Genomic DNA, 19,785 nt, shown 5'->3' with positions numbered 1-19,785 from the left:
ATGTAGGAAGCACTGTAAACAGTGCTTCTGGGCTTTAAGGATTCGTTATTTACCACCAACTATTGGTTGGTGGTAAATAAGGAATTCATGTGTAAATGCAAATGTGTGCATTTACACCTGTGCCATGTGACAGACATACATGTCCTTAGGGCATGTATGTATGCCACATGTGCACACCAGCACTATTCAGGGGTGCAACAGGGTGTCAAAGTGACACCCTGCCACCCTTGACTATTTCCCTATTTTACCGAATCAGTATTTACCGATTCGGTAATTGACATTCATTCCTATGGGCCACCAGGCCCATAGGAATGAATGTCAATTACTGAATCGGTAAATACCGATTCGGTAATTACCGAATCTTAATGATTCGGTAATTTTTACCGAATAATTACCTACATAGGATTTATCGATTCTAAAATACCGAATCGGTAAAATTCGGTATTTTAGAATCGGTAAAACCTATTTACCTACATCTAGCCCTAAGTGTTTTATCCATGTGTTATGGAGTGAAGTGGATGCATGTAGTGCTGGGTGGAATTATGTGGGTTGGATTGGAATTGTTAGTTGTGGAATAGTGTGGTGTGGAGTGGTGTTGTGTAGAGGAATTATGTGAAATGGTATGTAGTGAAATTATGTGGATAGTTATTATGTGGTATTGTGTGTGGAGTGTAATTATGGGAATTGGTATTTTGTGTTGCGAAGTGGTATGTAGTGGAGTTTAATTATGTGGAGTGCATTTTATTTTTGTGTCATGATGTTGATTTATGTGGTGTGGTCTGGATATATGTGGCATGTTATGTAATTGTGTTGTTGAGTTGAAATATGTGATTTGTTGTCAAATTATGAGGTGTAGAATGAAAATGTCTGGTGTTGAACTGTGTGGTGCTGAGTGAAATTATTCTGACTGGAATTATGTGGCATGGTGTGCAGTGTTTTTGGGGATTGTTGCTATGTGGTATCAAGTGGTGTTATGTGGGGTATAATTATCTGGTATTGAGGTGAGTGTAATTATGTGGAGTTGAATTATGTTGTGTAGAGTGGTATTATGTGGAGTATAATTATGTTGGGTGGTGTTGAATTGTGTGGCGGTGACCTGAGGTGAGGAATTGTGTGTGTAATAAGTTAACCCACAATAAAACTTGTGTGCAATGTTACCACATAGAAAATAGCTCCTGGTAGCAGTGTGCCCTCTGCCTCAAATCTTTCTTTAACATCAAAGTATGTATGTTTTTGTGAGGGGAACTCTGTAGACTTATTGCTATAGTTGGGTGTTCAACTGTTACTGAGGTGAAACCTAAGCCCTGACAGGTAAGAGTGTAAACTTGTCAAAACAATATAGTAATACTATCAAAAAATTTGTTGTAATACACCTTCCCTTGCCTGCAGAAGAATTTGGTACTCCCCTGCTGCATAATTTCAGTGACTCTCATTATAATGCTCTAGAACGACTGACCAATGTACTGTAAACTTTGTGTTCTACTTTGCTGCCAATCAACGCAGGGCTGACTTTGCCTGGAGTTTTCATACCTTTTCTCTATACAGCGCTCGAAAATCTGATTGGGTATTGTTTACACTTTACAAGGCGACAAATAAACCAATAACATCACATCTGATCGCCCTCTCTGCATATCCCAGTACGTGTGGTCAGAGGCAAGCTGTCCTGGTTGGCATAACCTTGTCCTCTGAAGTGTGCAGGGCCAGAGTAGAGAAATTTGGAAAAAAGTCCAAATTAATTTTCACTACTTGTTCCTTGAACTTTGCGAAGCAAACCATTTTTAAAAGCCCCAGCAAGATACATGGCTGAATTTTGCACTATGTGCAAAATGACATTGCAAACTTATGTGACGCAAAAAATAAAAAAAAGCGTATTTTTTTCATTTTTCTTCATGAGGTGCTAACAATTCTCTCTGCGAACCGGCTTGGAAGTAGACAGTAGGAGGGCAGCTATCTATAGAAGGCATTGTTACCTGCCAAATATTGCCTTTCTCCTTATTTAAGAATCAGTCATCAGTGCTTCCAAGTAAAAGCGCTGTGCAAAGACCTAGGTAAAAAAATCAGTTCTTTAGATCAGATTCGCTGTCAAAGGAGGAGCGAGGAATGCCTATGCCTCTCCCACTAATCCTGCCCGTCCGCCTCCCGCACTCCTGAAATATTGATAAATGACCAAGTGTCTCCTACGTCAAAGAAAAGCTCCCTTTAGGAAACCACAATAGCATCCTTCATCAGTCACTTCTCACTCAACCCTCTCCACATTCAATTTGTAACAGTAGCCAAAAAATCTAATATATGAATGCTTTATTCACCAGGTGAATGCAAACGTTAAAAACACATATATTAACCCCTTCCCTGCTGTCGTCGGCCGTTGGCCGTCGCGGGCACTACCTTCGTAGTGCTCCGCACGTCCAACGGCCGACGCGGCCCCACCCGCGCACGGAAACGCCCGCACCGCGGCAGAATTACCATGAGGCTTGAGGAGTTACTCAGGACGCTGATATTTTTAATCCTGGTGCTAACTCCCTAAAATAAAGATGAAAATATTTTGATGAAAAGGAAAATGAACTTTGTTTACCGGCAATTTTAACGAACATGAATCGTGCCCCTATGAAGAAATTGTGACGTATTTAAAAGGGCCGCTTCTTTGGTTTTATCACTACAGTTTGATATTCGATTACAAACTGCAATAACCATACTCCTAACATTGTGAGATTAAGCTCCGGGATACGTTTTAAATTGAAAGCCTGAAGAAGCTGGTTTGGACCTGTTATTGCCACCGAAACGCAGAGCTGCTTGGTCTTTGTTTTAAGATTGGTGTACATTCTTGATGCTTTTGTGTGTATACATATTTGTCCTAACTTTACTACTCCTAAACTGAGAAAAATCCTAACTTTAAGACTTTCGGTATTCAAAGAAGGCATTTAGGAGTCCTAAAGTTAGGACTCCTAACTTATGTGAATACCTAAATGAGTAAGTGCCTTCTGTGGATACCAAAACGAGTAAGTGCCTTCTGTGAATACCAAAATGGTAGTCAGTTTAGGATTTTGCCGTAAGTTAGTTCTGTGAACCGGGCCCTCTGTGAGGAAAAAAATAAATTTTGTAAACTTACTAATATTTTTTAAGACTTTCAAGACAGAGAAAGAGAGAGAGTGTGTGTGTGCTTTTGTCTGTGTATATGTCAAAATTCCAGCTGAAATCCAGCAGAGACCCCACGCCCCACCATATCAGACTGAAAGCACTTGTACCCAACGATTTACTAGCAAATACATTTATTAGGGGGATGTAACACCCCAAACACCACCCTAAAGCTATGCCCCTAACGTTGACTGTCAGACTCCGCGTGTCGTGACTTAACCCCCTTTCCTCTGCCACACCTTGTCCCCTAATTTATGAGTTCCCGGAGTAAACTGATTTCAGCTCCAGCATTGACAGTAACGTACCACCCCCATTCAAGTTCAATGTCCATTTATGGTAGTGCCACGGACCGAGCGAACACAGAGGTTGTCCTCCTTTCATTCTTCCGTTTTCAAGGTTGAGTATACCTGGACGGTGACCACCACCCGTCATTGCTTTGCATCCATTTATTTGCCCGTGGCTCCATCCATTATCATTAGGCACGGTTCATTATTTGTAATAATTATTATTTGTAATCTATGCACAGGCATTCAGCCATCCGGCTATCCACTTGCCTATACTACACCCTTTTAGCGCTGAGAGGGCGCAGAGGCTGCACTCAGCCATAGGAGAGCCCTGTCGGGGTGACCTCAGTGCCAGTGACGGCGCAAACATGAGTAAGACAGTGAACAGGGAAGCTGCTACTCATATGTCAAAAGTTTGTCACCTCAAACAACAATAGGAACCGTGGGCATTTTTTATTCCCTTCCACGGGGACCGGCACGGGGAAAACGACGTGTGAGTTGAAAACCTCAAAATCTGCATGGAGGGACGCGATTCCTGAAAAGCATGGCGACGCCGATGACGTGAGGGCGCAGCGTCCAGGCTTCCGCGCTGGGGACGGTGGAGCCTTATCTGGAGGACGTGGCCGCGTAGGTTGCTGGGGTTGCCTCGGGCACTCCAGAGGGGGAACCCCCACCCCACACGTGACCTACCTGGGAAGAATAAAAGGAGCTGTTCACCGCCTCTACGGCTAGAGACAGCAGCACGTCGAGATGCAAGCTGGCACGTGCAAGAAACAAGGCTAAACCAGGACACCCAGGCAGAAGGGGCTAATTTACAAGTGCAACAACACTACAGCGCAGACGACACAGTCCCTACAACTCGAGGTCACGCAAACGAAGAACCACCCGCAAAAGACTCGCACACACCAACATTGAATGAATGTCAAGAGGACCCACAACAATATACTAATGGCGCACCACAGAACTCGAACCCCCCAAAAAGTCCGGAAGACAATGCAAGCGGACCACACATCCCCCCAGCTCAGAATACTTCATGCTGGTCCCAGAGTTGGAGAACGGGGGTTCAGCTTTACGACTCGGGCCTGCTTACTGCTGGCAACTTTACTCACTTACTGCACGTTAAGCCAATGTGAGCAGAATATTGGGGCGACGGCCTGTCTTCTTGAGAACCTCAACGCTAACTGGAGTGAATGCCAGAAGGAATCGGGGAATCTGTACTTGGGCGCCCTGGACCTGTACAACGCCACCCGGGTAAGTCTCGCGTTCCTTTTCCCCACATTACACCACTCTCACATCTTTTAATACATTCCTTCAATCTTATTTCCCTTTCCCATTCTCCCATTCTTCTATTCACATTTATTTGATCACACTTCCTTTCTCCATCATTCACACTTTGTTTAATTCTATTCTCACGTTTCTTTTCGGATATTCCCTTTAATTAATTCAGTTTCTCCCATATTTCTTTTTTCCCTTATTCCTCTAATGCCGTATTCGTTTTTCTCCCATTTCTTTCCTCGAATTCCTTTTTCCCTCCGTCCTTTACCAAATTCTTTTTCTCACATTCAATATAACTGTTTCTTATTCCACTGATCACATTCGAATTCTTGTATTAATTTTCGGCCATTCAAACTCTCTTAGATCCTTGTTCTTTTTTCTACTTCCATGACATGCAACTTCTTGCATTCTTTTTCTGACATTCCACTTCTCTTATTTCTTTTCTCGCATTAATTTTCTCTCATTTCACTTCCCACACAGTCACTTTCTCTTGCATTCTGTGCCCCATTCTCTCTCTCATTTAACCCTTATGGACTATAACCAGTGCTTAATTTGAGCAGGTGCTTTCAGGTGCTCAGCACCGGCACTTCTTTCACAGGGGCGGGGCTACAATTTCTGACCCTGCAGGTGGTGGTCTCAATATTAATTGTTCAAATTCAAAATAAAAAGAATAACATACATTGCATGGTGACTGGCTGGTAAATGTTCATTGACAGGCCAGCATACGCCTGTCCAGGCAGGCATGATTGTGTATCAACCATGTTAGTGATGATGTCATGAAGCCGATCACAAATCCAAGAATTCATCGACAAACTATGGCTTGCATTCTGTTCCCAGAGTCCGCTGCACCCTGCCACTGCCTGAGCCTAAGCCTCCCATTGGGTAAATGTAGCTGAGGGGCTGGCTCTTGACAGAGTTGAGGCAAGGAAGCTGCAAGAGCACATTTGGAACTTGGGAGTGAGGGCTCTTGTGTGTGGACTTTCCACTTGCTTCCTAGCCAGAGTAGCATATCCTGCAGCCCTGCATTGCTGCTATCCTCAACGTGCTCGATGTGGCTGTGGCCCAACACAACTATTGTGTGCCATGGCGTCACCTGTAGATTCTGTGCGCTGCACCCCAGCATGGTAATTGCTGAGCATGTGTGAGTCCAGTAGGCACCACAGTCATATTTACCGGCATTGGCAGCATTACGGCTGGGGACAATGCCTGTGCTGTAGCAGGCAGGGTCACAGCAAGCTGAGCAGTAGATGCCGATGGCGACTCGCCATCCCTGGACCTACTAATTACAGGCAGCACTAGCAGTGACATCACCTGCTGTGCTCAAGCAGCCGTCTGTTCCGCAATAAACCCAGTCATACAGCACTGATTAATATAGGCAAAAAAAGCATTTTTATTTGGTGTACATTTTTTATTTTTGCACTCGGTGTAGGTAAGAAAGTAAAACAAGCCATCTTCCACTTCTTTAATGACAACGACAACAGGAAAACACAGAGTTCAAAATAGATGGGACATGTACAGGCTGACGGCAGGGGTCACAGGCAGCAGCAGTATTATAGTTGAGAGAGAGAGCAGGAGTAAAGAGGAGGAAGAAACAACAGGAGAGGAGATAGATAAGACGGAGCTAAGTAGAAGAAAAAGAGAGAAAATCAGATACAAAGAGAAAGCAGCCATGACTTGAAGAAGAGAGCATTAAGAGGAGAGAAGATAGAATGAAAGGACGTAGAGGACAGGACAGAGGAAAAAAAGCAGACATTAATTCTATCGGTATCCCTGAGCATTCACAGTGCATTCATAATGTCCGTATTATATCTCAATAAAGTTTTCAATCATCAATTCAAGGAAAATTGTTCAAATGTAATTCAATTTCTGTCCATGGTTTTTATTCTCGTATTCTTCAGTTTTCAAACGAGGACTTGTTCGCGGCACATGCACTAGTGCACATAATACAGCCAATATCATAGATCAAGAACAGCCAACACGCGTGTTTCGTCAGAGGAACATCTTTCCAAAAGACTTCATCAGGGCTCGACAAACTTATTATATATTCCTTTTATATTTTTCAGAAATAAATCCTGTTGTATTCAAATGTATTTATATCAATTAGCACATATAATTCCGACGTCAATCACAAAGTTAGTCCGACTTCAAATTCAATCAATTCTCCTGGCTGCCAATCCTTGTGCTGCCTGCATTTCAAATCGCCCAGCCTGTACACTTGCGGCGAGTTCGTGGCAGAAAACTCGCCGCAAGTGGGAGATTTGGCTTCGGAGGTTAACTATAGCAGCCAAATTATTGTGGTCAGCGACCATGAAATGAATTTTCCTGTTTTAGAATGCCAAAACAGTATGTGCAGTGCTTGCATGAGCACTAGCATGTCTATATTTTGCATCTCCTTGGTTATTCACATATATATTATATATATATTTATTTATTTAACCTAATATTCTAGTTGAAATCAGGACTAGTAGATTCTCAAGGTTTGGAATATTTGTGCACTTTCAATGCCTCCTTTCCACTTTTGTAGCTTAGCATGGAAACATGGTTAATTCCATGTTCAATCAGAGTACCTGCTGTTTGTTGAAGGTAATTCTTATCCCCCCATACCCCCCTTCCTCCCATGGGAAGCAACCAACTTGTTGCAAGCAAGAAGTGGCCTTTTTCAAGCTGTACCCCTATTGGCTTTTCATCAGAACCTAGGAAATTCCCTGGTACAACTCCTGCTCTGTCACACTGGACACACACTTATTGAATGCTAATAAAGGTGTAGATGTGTTTACCACCTATCTGGTGATCACTGTCTGCGTTGATTTAGATTGCTTAGCCATAGTCACAATGACGTCAGAGCTTCGCCTCTGCCCTTATACCGATTTGGTTTAACCACCAGGTAGCGGACATGAGTATGACTTTATTAGCATGAAATAAGTCTGCATCCAGTGTGACAGAGCAGGCGTGGTACCAGGGAATTCCCTAGGTCCTGATGAAAAGCCAATAGGGGTACTGCTTGAAACATGTTGCCCGTTTAGGAAAATAGGCACATGACACCCCTTTTCCTACCCCCTCTGTAGGCAGCAGCAAGCCCGCTGTGGAACGGGATGGACCCGATGATGAAGCATGCTACCAAGGGGTAACCCTGGTGGGCGAGGGTTTTATAAGAAAACTCTGTTTTCTCCATTGGATGGTTAGTCTCCTTGGCTTCAAAGGGGTTCTTGTTTTTTGCTGATCGATTTGTGAACAATAAATGTAAGAAGCATAAAGGTAGTCCATTTTAGCCATTTAGTTCCCGTTTATATATTTGACATATTTTACTTAATCTTGCATCCCATCCCCTAAGGGTGTTCCAGAATGTTGGGTGTCAGTATGTTTTTTCGTGCAGCGCACTACTCTCGGATAGTGCATACTTTGAACCGAGTTGCCTCTAGGTGTTTTTAAGCAGCCTGATTAATTGGCCTGGATTTGAGGCTGTAAGCAGTGCGAGTTTCTCACAGTGCCTGTCACTGTGCCTGAACGCTGTTCAAAATACATGGCCATCCAATCCTTGGCCTCTCTGTAGAAAACACAAAATAATGGTCTTGTATTCCGGTTCCAATTGTGATTCTGTGCAAATGTGTATAAAGGAGGTACACAGTTTGCAACACAACTGACATAATAAAAGGAAATGCAGTGGGCGCATTGTTGTGCTTGAAGGCTGGTGAAATGAAGGAGCTGCAAGGAAGTGGATTCAGGAGACAGTGAAAAGAGAGTTCTAAATATGAAAGAAAAGTGTAAGATATGTAGAAGGAGGTGATGTGAAGAGACTAATAGAATTACAGAAATGTAGTTAAGCCGTGCCCTTAATTACATAGACTACAAACCTGTCAGAGCCCCCCTCACACACACACCCTTTTTTTTATCCCACTCAAAGCGATGCTAGTGCCTGTTCTGGAGGTTGTATGTTGGGCTGGGGAGTGAGTGTGTGCTGATTTTTAGCCGCCTATAGATGATGTTTGCTGTACACCATTGCCACCGGTCAGTGTCGCCTCGTGTTTACTGACTCCCGTACTCTTCTCTTTTGCAGACTTCCCACAGCTTCAGAGCAGACTTTTCAATGACGATCCCCCGAGTGAAATGCAACCACTACTGCGACCCCCAGACCCTCAGGGATAATCCATGTGTAAGTGCACCCTCAGTCTCAGCGAGCCGCACTGAGTCCGAGCACTGAAACAACACATGGGGAGGAACAGCAGACATGGGATGCTCTGGACAGAGTGGATATGAAGGGGGTCTCGAAGGGGGCCAGGGCTTGTGTAGGGTCACTGATATGATAGGCACGTGCGTGGTTTTAGGCAGTGTCAAATCCCACCTCAGGTGCCTCTAAAAGGCACACAGAATCACCTTCTCATTCTTACTTTCATTTGTGAGGTTTCTGGAAATAAACTGGAAAACATTGGCAGCTGGTTCTTTGTCCTCTAGTTGTTGCAGTATTTTGTCATGTCCCTCTAGCGAATGATGTTATTGAGGTTATGTCTTTCCTTAATATGTTTGCTCCGAAGGAGGGCCATTTGAGCCCTTAATTGTTTCAGATGCAGATATTGAAGGTCAAATCTAGTGTAGATTTACATTCAATTCAAACGAAAAAGCAATGTCTGCTGCCCTGGCTTGCAAGGGATGTTCTAGTTCAGGCAGTGTGTTGCCCAAGGATCGGACATTTTTTCTGCACCTCTGGATTCAGTTTGGTAATTTGGTAATTTGTAATACACCAGTTTCTGGACTGCGGTCCCAAATTCGTAGAGCTTTGTAGGGTTCCATTACCGGGTGTCTGTCCAGGGTCTCTTTCAGTAGGTTGCCTTTTATATCTCTGTTGCTGATCCCCTAGAGTCACCATAGTGGTCTACCATTGCCCATGTGTTTGTTTTTGTAGACCTTGACTGCTACTGTTCATTTAATGTTGTCTGTGTGGTTGACGGTCTTTGTTCCTTTTTCAATCTGTGTGCTCTTGCTTTCGTTGTGGGGTGCCTCATTATTGTGAGTTTGTTTGAAGTTCTGGTGAACCTCAGTTTTCTCCTTCATGTCAATTTTATCACTGTGAGAGACCCTAGTCTTTTTCTCGCATCAGTTTGTTGGTTTCGAATCTATGCAGAAACCTTGTACTCCTGTCTGAAGATGGAGGATCTGATTGATATGCAGCGCAAGGTGGGCCCGGTGTTGTTATCATTATCTTGCTGTGGATTTGCCAGGATCCATGTTTTCTTTCCAATCCTTCATCAGCTGGTCTCCTGTATGTTTATCCCACTTTAGCGCAGTATATCTGAGCTATCTAGTAAACAATCTCAGTGTTGTTGAGGCAGGTAGTGTTCTGCAGAAGATTGCTGTTGAGGGGAGGTATCCCTGTATGGGAAGGCATGAGGCGTCATCTGTATCTTTTTTCACCTCTCACTCACCTTCTACTTTCCTTCCAGATATGTCTGCGGCAAGTTCACCACATCCTGCGCTGGTATCACAATGCTTTCCAGTTGGAAAATGTCTTCAGCAGCTTCGACGAACATTTGATCAAGGGCATAAAACACTCACTGCACATGCTGGAGGTGAGAGAGAGCTCAGATCCAAGCAGGAGTATTTTATGGGAGAGGGGAGGGATTGGATAGGAGTGAAGGAGCCCCTTGTACCACCCAACTATCTGACAACAGCAACCCACCATGGCAGATCCTCAGTGAAACAGCCCTCTTTGGAGTTGCATCAAAGAAGAGGAGCTCTTATTTTGTGTTGCAAAGATTCTGCACAATCAGACCCCTCCCACCGGTATTCTCATCCCCTGCTCAAATCACAAAGATTTATTTTAAAAATAAAAAGGCATGGAGGCCATTACACGGCCAACTTGATTACAAAACTCATTAATATAAGTCTACATAGGTGCCCACAGAAATAGAAAGATTCTTAAATAGGAATTACCAGTACTTTGAGATTTCTTAGGAAAAGTATTACATACCTAATGAAACAGTGTCAGAAAATGGTGGGTATATGCAGCAAACGCTTGTGTAGCTCAGCAATGTATGGCCCAGCATGTATCTCACGCTGACTGTCCAGTTCTGCGATTAAACTCAGAGGAACCCGAGTTTTATGAGGCATTTCTTGGGGCTAAGGTTTGACTGCAGGACCATGCGGGGCTGTGTAATCTGACATCAGTCGGTTAGGTATCTAGTTGCACAACTGCTGCCCTTGTACATCTTTTTTAATTTTTTTAAGTTTGATATAGCGCGAACAAGACCCGAGACATCGGGTATCAGAGCGCTTTACATGAGCACCAGTTTCGATATAGATGAACACATTCATTTTTGTTAGGCAAGGGGAGATTAAGTGATTTGCCCAGTATCACAGGATGTTGAGCTTCGTTGCTGAGACTTGGACCCGGTTTCCCAAATCCGACGTCGACCTCTCTAGCCGTAAGGCTACCTCCTCTCCCCATTGTTTGTGAATAAGCTTGCATTGCTGCTGCCCATTACGTACTCCTTCTGTGCATAATGGGAACTTACACTGCTGTTTTATGATTGTCCTGTCCTGCTTATGAACACTGCTGCCTGCTCTGGTTAGTGGGAGGCTAAACAGGGAGATGTTTCAACCTTGGAAATGGGGATCCAGGACTGAGTCTCGTACCGGCTCAACATCCTATGATTCTTGGCAGATTACTTAGTGTTTCCGCGCCTTAAAGAAATCTGACCATGTGGAATGTAATTTGTGCTCATGTAAAATGCTCTAATGCCATTTGGCCAAGTTTGCGCTATGTAAATGCAAAAAAAATTCTAAATACTTGAGTAATATTGTTTGTTCCCATTTAGGTCTCCCAATGTGCAGCTACTGAGGAGAAGGTCAAGGCACTGGTCATCCCCCCTGTGGAAGACTGGGAAATAAGTTACTTTGCCCAGCATGTTGCCCAGAACCTGCTCATCTTCTCCAGCTTAGTCGCTCGCATCTTCCACCCCGGTAATCCTGCCAACCACTCAGAGCAGTAGAGCTGGTGAATGAACCTCCCCACTCGGAGCAAACGTGGCTCACCACTCTGGATCAGCACAAGGGGCGACCACCTTTATGTGTTGACTGTGACAGGGAATCTTTGTTTGCGGTCAATTATTTATTTACTTTTAAACACATTTTTTTCATAAAAAAATGTTTGTCTCGTTATACAAGGAGATATTAAATATGTAAGTGCCTGGTGCACGTTCAGTACGCCCAAGTGGGCGACGATCGACTCAATACCCGAGTTTTAATACAACTGGATCTCTGTTATAATTTGATATGTTTATTATTTATTTATGTATGTATTTAAAAATAAGAAATAACATATTTGAAAAAGTTTTTAAATAATTCATCCTGTTGTGTAGAAATGTAAAAATAACTTGTACATAAAAGTGTTTGCATCACAGACTTCTGAATGGGCTACGATGCCATAAGAATTGCAGGTTGAGGAGTATATATGACAAATAATATGCATCACGTTTGAATTATGCCGCATACAGACCTGATGTCTGCATAATACATCGTACCTATAAAATGTGTATAAAAAGTACAAGTGAGGATTTCTGTATTATCTATTTATTTTTTATTTATAACTGTTGATTTGAAAAATGTGTCCATGTGTTTTGCCTCCTCTGGGGGGATATGTATTAAATAAACCATGCAAACGTACTTTTTGGCATTCTCCTTTTTACAGTTTAATATGCATGAGAAAACAGTAAATTATCCGGCGAGATATATTAGCTTATACGCTACTTACGTAGCCCCTCATCCACCATTTTCAGGGGCCCTTTGGTGCTGTTAGGAATTGAGAAGCCCTATTTCTTGACCAAGTCTGGAGTGCGCGCCTGCTGGTGGATCACGTCATGCGAATTTCAATCTGTGCCTGTGGGTTTGTACCCCTTACTTGATTGTGTGGCCTCTTTAGTGGTTGGGCTTATATTAAGTGTTAGACCAGTAGCTGTCAACAGCGGGGGAGTGACAATCTAGAAAGAATATGCCAGTTTACTCTGCATGCTTTTTCCCCGAATGCAATTACAACCTGGTCCTTATAACGACAGCGTTGTAACAACGCATACCATTACCCCTCAATCAAGTCGTAACAATGACTTGCTTTAGGGGGGACGCTGTATGTTGGAATAGTATAATTTACTATTCGAACTCCAGTATGTACAACAGTAGGGAAATTCCGGATGTATGTCAATACATCGCACGCGATTGCAACATGTGCTATGACCACGCGTTTAATGCATCGTAACCACCGTTACATCGTCAATTTTCACAACGCACGGCGTTGCTATGCAGCTACAGTGATTCCTATTGCCGAGTACATAACATCACAGACTGTAAAAGTTCAATTCAGTACAACACATAATGTCCGTCTAAACCCTTTCTTAGTGCGTTGGCCGTCGTACCACAGTTTCTTTTTTTTGTTTGCAAAAAGTGTGATCCCGCCTCTAACCACCGGCCCCCGCTGCCCCCCCCCCCCTTCCAAAAGTACTGAAAGGTGTTTTCTCCGGACACCCAAGCTGCATAGCAGCATAAGTGGAAAGCACACCAGAGAAAATCGAATGTGTGGCTCGGACAGCTCATTTATTGTGACTTGGACACGTTTGCAATCAAGACGATGAAATTCTCCTGCTCGTCAGCGCTCTGGTGGATTGTCTAGGCAGTCCTGCTGACTCCCTTGCATGTGTTTGAAGTTTCACAAGTTCGCCTGCTTGTGCCTGGTCTGGATGTCACTGCACTCCGAAGAACATCCCTGTTTGATTTATTCGATCCCCCACTTTTGCTTATATCGGCCTAGATAATTAATTTACATTTATCGTATGTAAAGGAATATTGACTCAGTAAAGACTGATGAGTGAAGACCGGTACGTCGTGTATAAGTGGCAATTCCCTCTTCTCTTGTGAATAAACGACTGCCACTTGTTAGCACTGCTGAAAAATGATCAAAAGGACAGTACTGCCTCTTGGGATGCACCGTCTTGATGTTCCTGTTTTGCTTTTGCAAAGGCAGGTTACATCACGTCATCAGCATTTCATGTAGCACGCTTCCGTCATATGCATGGCCTCGTAGCATTTTCGAAGCCTGGTCGGCTTTTTCCCGATTGTGGAGTCTCTCAGTGCCAGGGGTCATGGTGATATGGTGTCAGTGTGTGTGGTCAGTGTAGTGTTTTGTTTAGTGATGGTTCCTATTGTTTTTGTGCAAGAAATATGATGCATCTGATCCTGGAAGGAGTGTTTTCTAGTGTATCTTGTCAATGGATAAAATAGGATGTTGACGTGTGTATTGTTTCAAGAGGGTGAACAGTTGTAGATTGTCCAGCATGTTCAGCCACCGTTGAAATGCGTTGTTAATGCGTTTTTAATCAATTAATACATGTTCACTGCGTTGTAGAGAACTCTGTTTACGCGGGATGCAGCCACTGTTGAAATGCGTTGTTAAAATGTTTTAAATCAATTAATACATGTTCAATGCGTTGTGGAAAACTCTGTTCACGCAGGATGCAGCCACCGTAGAAATGCGTTGTTAACGCGTTTTAATCAATTAAGACATGTTCACTGCGTTGCAGAAAACTCTGTTCACGAGGGATGCAGCCACTGTTGAAATGCGTTGTGGAAAACCGCGATGCGATGTATCAGCATGCGCAATGGAAAAGCATGCATTGTAAACGTTGTCGCGATTTAAAATGTGCGTTGTAATGCACCCGCGATGTTTTCTCATCGCTGTAATGGGTGTTCGCCGGAAATTCCAACACCTTCTGCCCCCTCTGCAAGTCGTTGTTCTGACTTGCGGAATAATGGTATGCGTTGTTACAACGCGCTCGTTGTAACAACCACATTGTAATTCTGTGCAGGGAAAAGGATTTGTGGTAAGCAATGTTTACCATCTAGAAAGTGCAAGTGAAGCTAGAGCTGTCCATGATGTCAGTGAGTCCTTGAGGTGATAAACAACCAGTTTGTTGAAGGCAAACAAGAACAATGAAAGCGAAGCTCAAGCGATCTGTGATGTCTCCCAGAACCTTTATGAAAAGCAATTCTGAATTGGGGGCTAACCCAGTGGCAGATTGTGACATTTGAAAGCTTTGCGGTGTAAATTAGGGGTGACTCGTAAGTAGCAATTAAGCATTGCCTATTCCTTTACTTTCGCCTTGCCATTACTTTCAAAGCTATGTACCCCATCACACCAATTTGTACAAAATCACAAATACAACTGAAATACGTGACCTCAGCCCTGTGTGCTCTGCAGGGAGGCCATGGACAAGATGGCCATTTTGACTCGCTGAGAGGGAGTGAGGGAATCCCGCAGTGCCCTCAACCTCAGTTCCAGAGCGCTCAATTGTATCCTGTTATAAACATGTGGTGTCACACAGTTCAAAGTATGTACTGTACAAGAGTAATGTGCTATATGAAAAAATACAGAAACAACTTCCTGGAAATAGCTAACACTATGCAGTATTAACTAAATGTACCCACAAATAATTTTGACTTGGACTCTGAAGACCTCCACCCCAATTGCTCGAAATGTTAGTGCCCACCTCCAATCCCCTTCCTGAGATTTTTGTGGCTAAATGGACTTAAAACCTGCTACCTGAATGTTCTTGCGAGGACAGTGTATTACAGCATGTAATCTAATGACTTACTTTGTCAGCTGTATTGTACTCATAGACGTAGCGCAATATTAAACAGATCTAACCGCCCAGCCATGCACCACTGTAGTGTTGATGCTAAGACACATTTAATTGCACATACATGTCTTGGACCTATATACATATCGCTTTATTCATAGAGCACACTGCCCCAGTGAAAGATTACACTGCTGTTGCAAACCTGCGGTTCAGCCTCCCCACAAGCTGGCGCATTAGACATGTTGGTGTTAACTAACACCGTCCCTTAGTCTGATTTAGTTCATGGGATTGTGCGAGGTATCTTACATTTTAAATCAGTCTGACTTGGAGAGAAGTACTGCAAATGCGAAAATTTAGAAACCACTAATGCTTAGATGGGAAATATTGAGGACCTTTCATACCGTGTGGCCATTATTTGAATACCTGAACATTAATCTCTTTTTTTCTAGCCTGTTTTCTAGCCCTTTTTATTTTTGACTCAGGAGTAGAGACCTACTGGCCCAACCATCTAAAGAACTGCTTTTATGTGTTCACTCAGATTCTAGCGCTAATATCCCAGTACATAACGTGCATGTGCTTGTGTGTGGCATACATTATGTGTATGAGGGAGTCCAGAGTAATGCAGGCCAGTGTTTTCCATTGTGGAATCCCCTGGCCTGTCCAGGTACATAAGATAGAGGGGAGGATGTTTTCTCCAGCAGTGGAAGTGCATTGCTGGCATTCCTGAAACTGGAGGAAGGAGACCTAGAGACTGAATTGGGGAAGGAAGAGAAAAAATCAATGCCTTTTGTCTCTTTCCTGGTTATTGTTCAGTGGTACTGTTGACAGCAGGGTGCAGATAGCTCACTCCTTTTTAGGTCTCGCCTAGCGACGCAGCACATGCGCTGCTTGCCATGGCGAGATCTATTGTTGTCGGTTTTGTTAGCGGAAGGGGACAGGAAATGTGCACGCGCCCAGACAGGCGATGTGTATGTGTATGGTTCGCGGCGTGCAGGAGATGTGCACTCCTATGGTGTGCGGGTACGGCGCGCTTCCACTTGTTATTAGTCTTCTCTCGTAGAACCCGTATGAACCACTGCATAGCTTCCGCCCAGTTACTGCAGGCAGACAACGCACAACGTAAGGACTACTCATGTCCTTTCCATCTACATAACCTGCAGGCACAGTCCTAGCTGTCTCTCGTCCCCTGTGTTTTCACAGGCCGGTGTCCTGCTTTCCGTCCGCACACTGGAGGCAAGTTTAGCCTTGTCCTGTCAACTCCTCGGAAAACGACCCTCCTGCCCAACTCAACATCCTTGTCACCAGAATGTTGTAGATGCAGTGAGTCGGGAGCACCCCGTTGCTTACAGTGGGGTGCCAAAGGGAAAATAAGGGCTGAAAACAATAACAAAGTGCTATGGCCCGCCCGAAGTAGAGCAGCACAGGTAAAGAACACGGTTGGTTTCATTTTCTGAAAGCGACTTTTAAGCCAATAAATACTGTAAGATCAGAGATTAAAAAATAAACACAAAAGGAGGAATGCATGTCAGATTGTGGGGTCTTGGCCAAGGATATGGTCCACATTTCTGTTTTGCTTCAGTAATTGAGATATTTGGTAATGGAAAGCTCTGCAAAACCTCCTCTCTGTATGTAGTGTGTCCGTCTTTCGTTGTTTCGGAAGATAACAGGACAGTTTGGTGCTATGCCTACTACACACCTAGAAGCTCTCTTGTCTCAAGACCACTCGCCTCCAGTGCAGTGAGGCATGAGTGTAGTCACGCAGATCTGTTTTCACATTCTGAAGACTTCCTATGTGTTGCCTCAGCAGAGCTTGAGTCCGGTGTGTTTCAGTGGAATGACGCTCGTCTCCATTGTGCAAGTGACATGTTGACTGAGCTTCCCCCTGCTCCAAAGACAAGGCATCTGGTCCTTAGCTACACAATTACTTTGCCCTACAACTCGCTTGATCATACACAGAGAATTTAGGCTGAAAGTAAAAGCCAGCACTTGTTCTTTTGTTAAAAAAAATACACACACACACACACATATATATATATATATATATATATATATATATATATATATATATATATATATATGTGTGTCTTTTTTTCACCAGAACCTCTGTTCACACAAAGTTGTGGCGCACACTTGAGTTTCTTAGTTTTACGTTGCTTCATTGTTCAAGCCCTGTAGCTGACAAATGTGTTTCGGCCATGATGGTCTTTGTCAAAAGATTGACAATGGCCGTCTCATATGTGTGTATATGTATGTGGGAGCAAATTGAACTTACATTTTGTGATTTCATTTGATGCAAACTGTTCTGTACGCATCTGGAAACATTGCATTCAAGATATAGTTGTCACGATATGGGTCAACTCCCCCTTGCTGCCTTTGCATTTCATTTTTTTAGATTTTTATTAATAATTTTTTATTTTCCTTTCCTTTCTGTATTTATTGTTTTTTCTTTTTTGTCTTTCTCAACACATTTTGTTTCTTCCATTTGCCCTCTTTTCCTTTTGTTTTTTCCTACTTTACCCTGCAGTCAACTTCAGAATGTTTTTCAGACTTGGCCCTGTGCTGCTGTTTTTTTCAGGCCAAGCCTGGGCAGTGCATGTGCTGCTCAGCGAGCCATGCTGTATTCAGGTATGAACTTGAAGCTCTGCCCGTTTTCCGCCCATCTTTTCAATTGGCTCCTGTTACTGTTGTTTATAAATGGCTGCTTTTGATTCATGAATAGACTCAGTAGTCTATCCTTAGTACTGCCTTGTCTGCATTTGTAACCTCCCATAAGGACTGGACTTTTTACTTCTGTTGTTACACAGTCTGTTTTATCTACAGTCTGTGAGCACGATTGTCTTTAATGATTTTTACCTATTGCAGTCACAAAGTGCTTTCCTTCTAAGGGGCCCGCTTTACCTCCGGGAGCCGCACTATGGTTTCAGCATGGCCCCGCTTTTACATTTGTATTACCAATTGGGCCAACTTGACAAACAAATGCTTTTTATTTTGGAAAAGTGCCCCATACTGTGCTTTCACTTTCATGGCAGCTTCACACCTTTCATTAGGCAAGCTGCGTCTAAAGATTGGGGCGTAGCCGCCATTAAAGTGAAAGCGCGGCATGGGGTGCTTTTAAAAGCATTTGCAATGTATAGGTCTCACATTTGTGAGAGTTTAAGCTATTGGCAATGTAAATGACAATGCCTTTTATGTTTGTTTTTTTAAAACATAAAGAAAAGGAATTTCCATTTACAATACCAATAGCTTGAACTCGTGCAAATGCTTGTTATGCCTTTGTGGGGGGTGTTCCAAACTGAAGAGAAGCTGGCTGTAAGGAGCATCACTCTACACATAGGCTGTATTTGGAAGTAGTATGGAAAAAATAAATGAATTATATTAAAATGGGTGATGTTAACCCTCTTCTTCCAGTTCCAAGTTCTCTCTAACCAAGTCAGGGAGTGCCCCACAGAATAATCAAAGGACTGTGGAGCCAGAGCTTTCACAGTCCTACACCAGGCCAGCTGACTAAGGTGGAATCTTCATAACATCAGTCTCATAATGCATTCTAGAATGAAGCACGTCTAAACACATCAGGGTCATCATATTAACATAGTAAGTGTAAATGTATGCACAATTAAACTAGTATACATATAAACAAACAACAGCAATACCACACACATTCCCTCCAATCAACAAAACAAAACTCATCATAAGAATTGTTGAAATAGCAGATGAGCAGAAGTGAACCAACATCCAAAACAAATGGTACTGAGTGACGCGCACACACATTTACTAAACAAAGCCTTGGCAATATCCAGGTTTCCTGAAAACCCTTTTGCCGTCACACTGGCTCTCACCACCATTCCAGCACTGTATTCTATGCTCTCAAAGGGAACCGATTTGGAAGCTATAGCACAAGAAACCCCAACATATGCAAACTTATAAACACTGATTACATTACAAATCCTTCCATCTGGGACTTTTGAGGCATTTTTAAATTTACCATTTCAATTCAAAAACTAAAAAGCGGAGGAAATTTAGAGAACTTTTGACACCCACTGGAGGTTTAATTTGCACCAAAGGACACACAAATTCACATTAATCTTTGCCCTCCTTTGATCAAACTTCATGTCATGCTTTCCCTGCAACTTCCAACCTAGAACAAGCTTACAGTTGGGAATCCTACATCTGAGCACGTCAAATAGAGGTTTACCAGTTGTTTGATGTGAGGACAACCCTTTATGACTCCACCGTTCTTATCGTTTTTCATTCCTGTCTACACCTGACATGGTAGCTAACTAAATATCTTTCTTTAATGTCTCATTCAATCTTTAAACCATACCGTTACATTCAGGGTGGTAATTGCACCTTTTCTAGGCTCTATCCCACATTTTTTTTAAAACTCATCAATTTCTCTCGAACAAAATTGCAACCATTATGAGTAAGTACAAACTTGGGATATCTTTATTTAAGGAAACCCTCTTTCAATAAACCTTTCA

Source organism: Lissotriton vulgaris, chromosome 1_1 (genome assembly GCF_964263255.1).
Source record: "Lissotriton vulgaris chromosome 1_1, aLisVul1.2, whole genome shotgun sequence".
Classification (NCBI taxonomy): domain Eukaryota; kingdom Metazoa; phylum Chordata; class Amphibia; order Caudata; family Salamandridae; genus Lissotriton; species Lissotriton vulgaris.
This window is presented reverse-complemented; position numbering follows the sequence as displayed.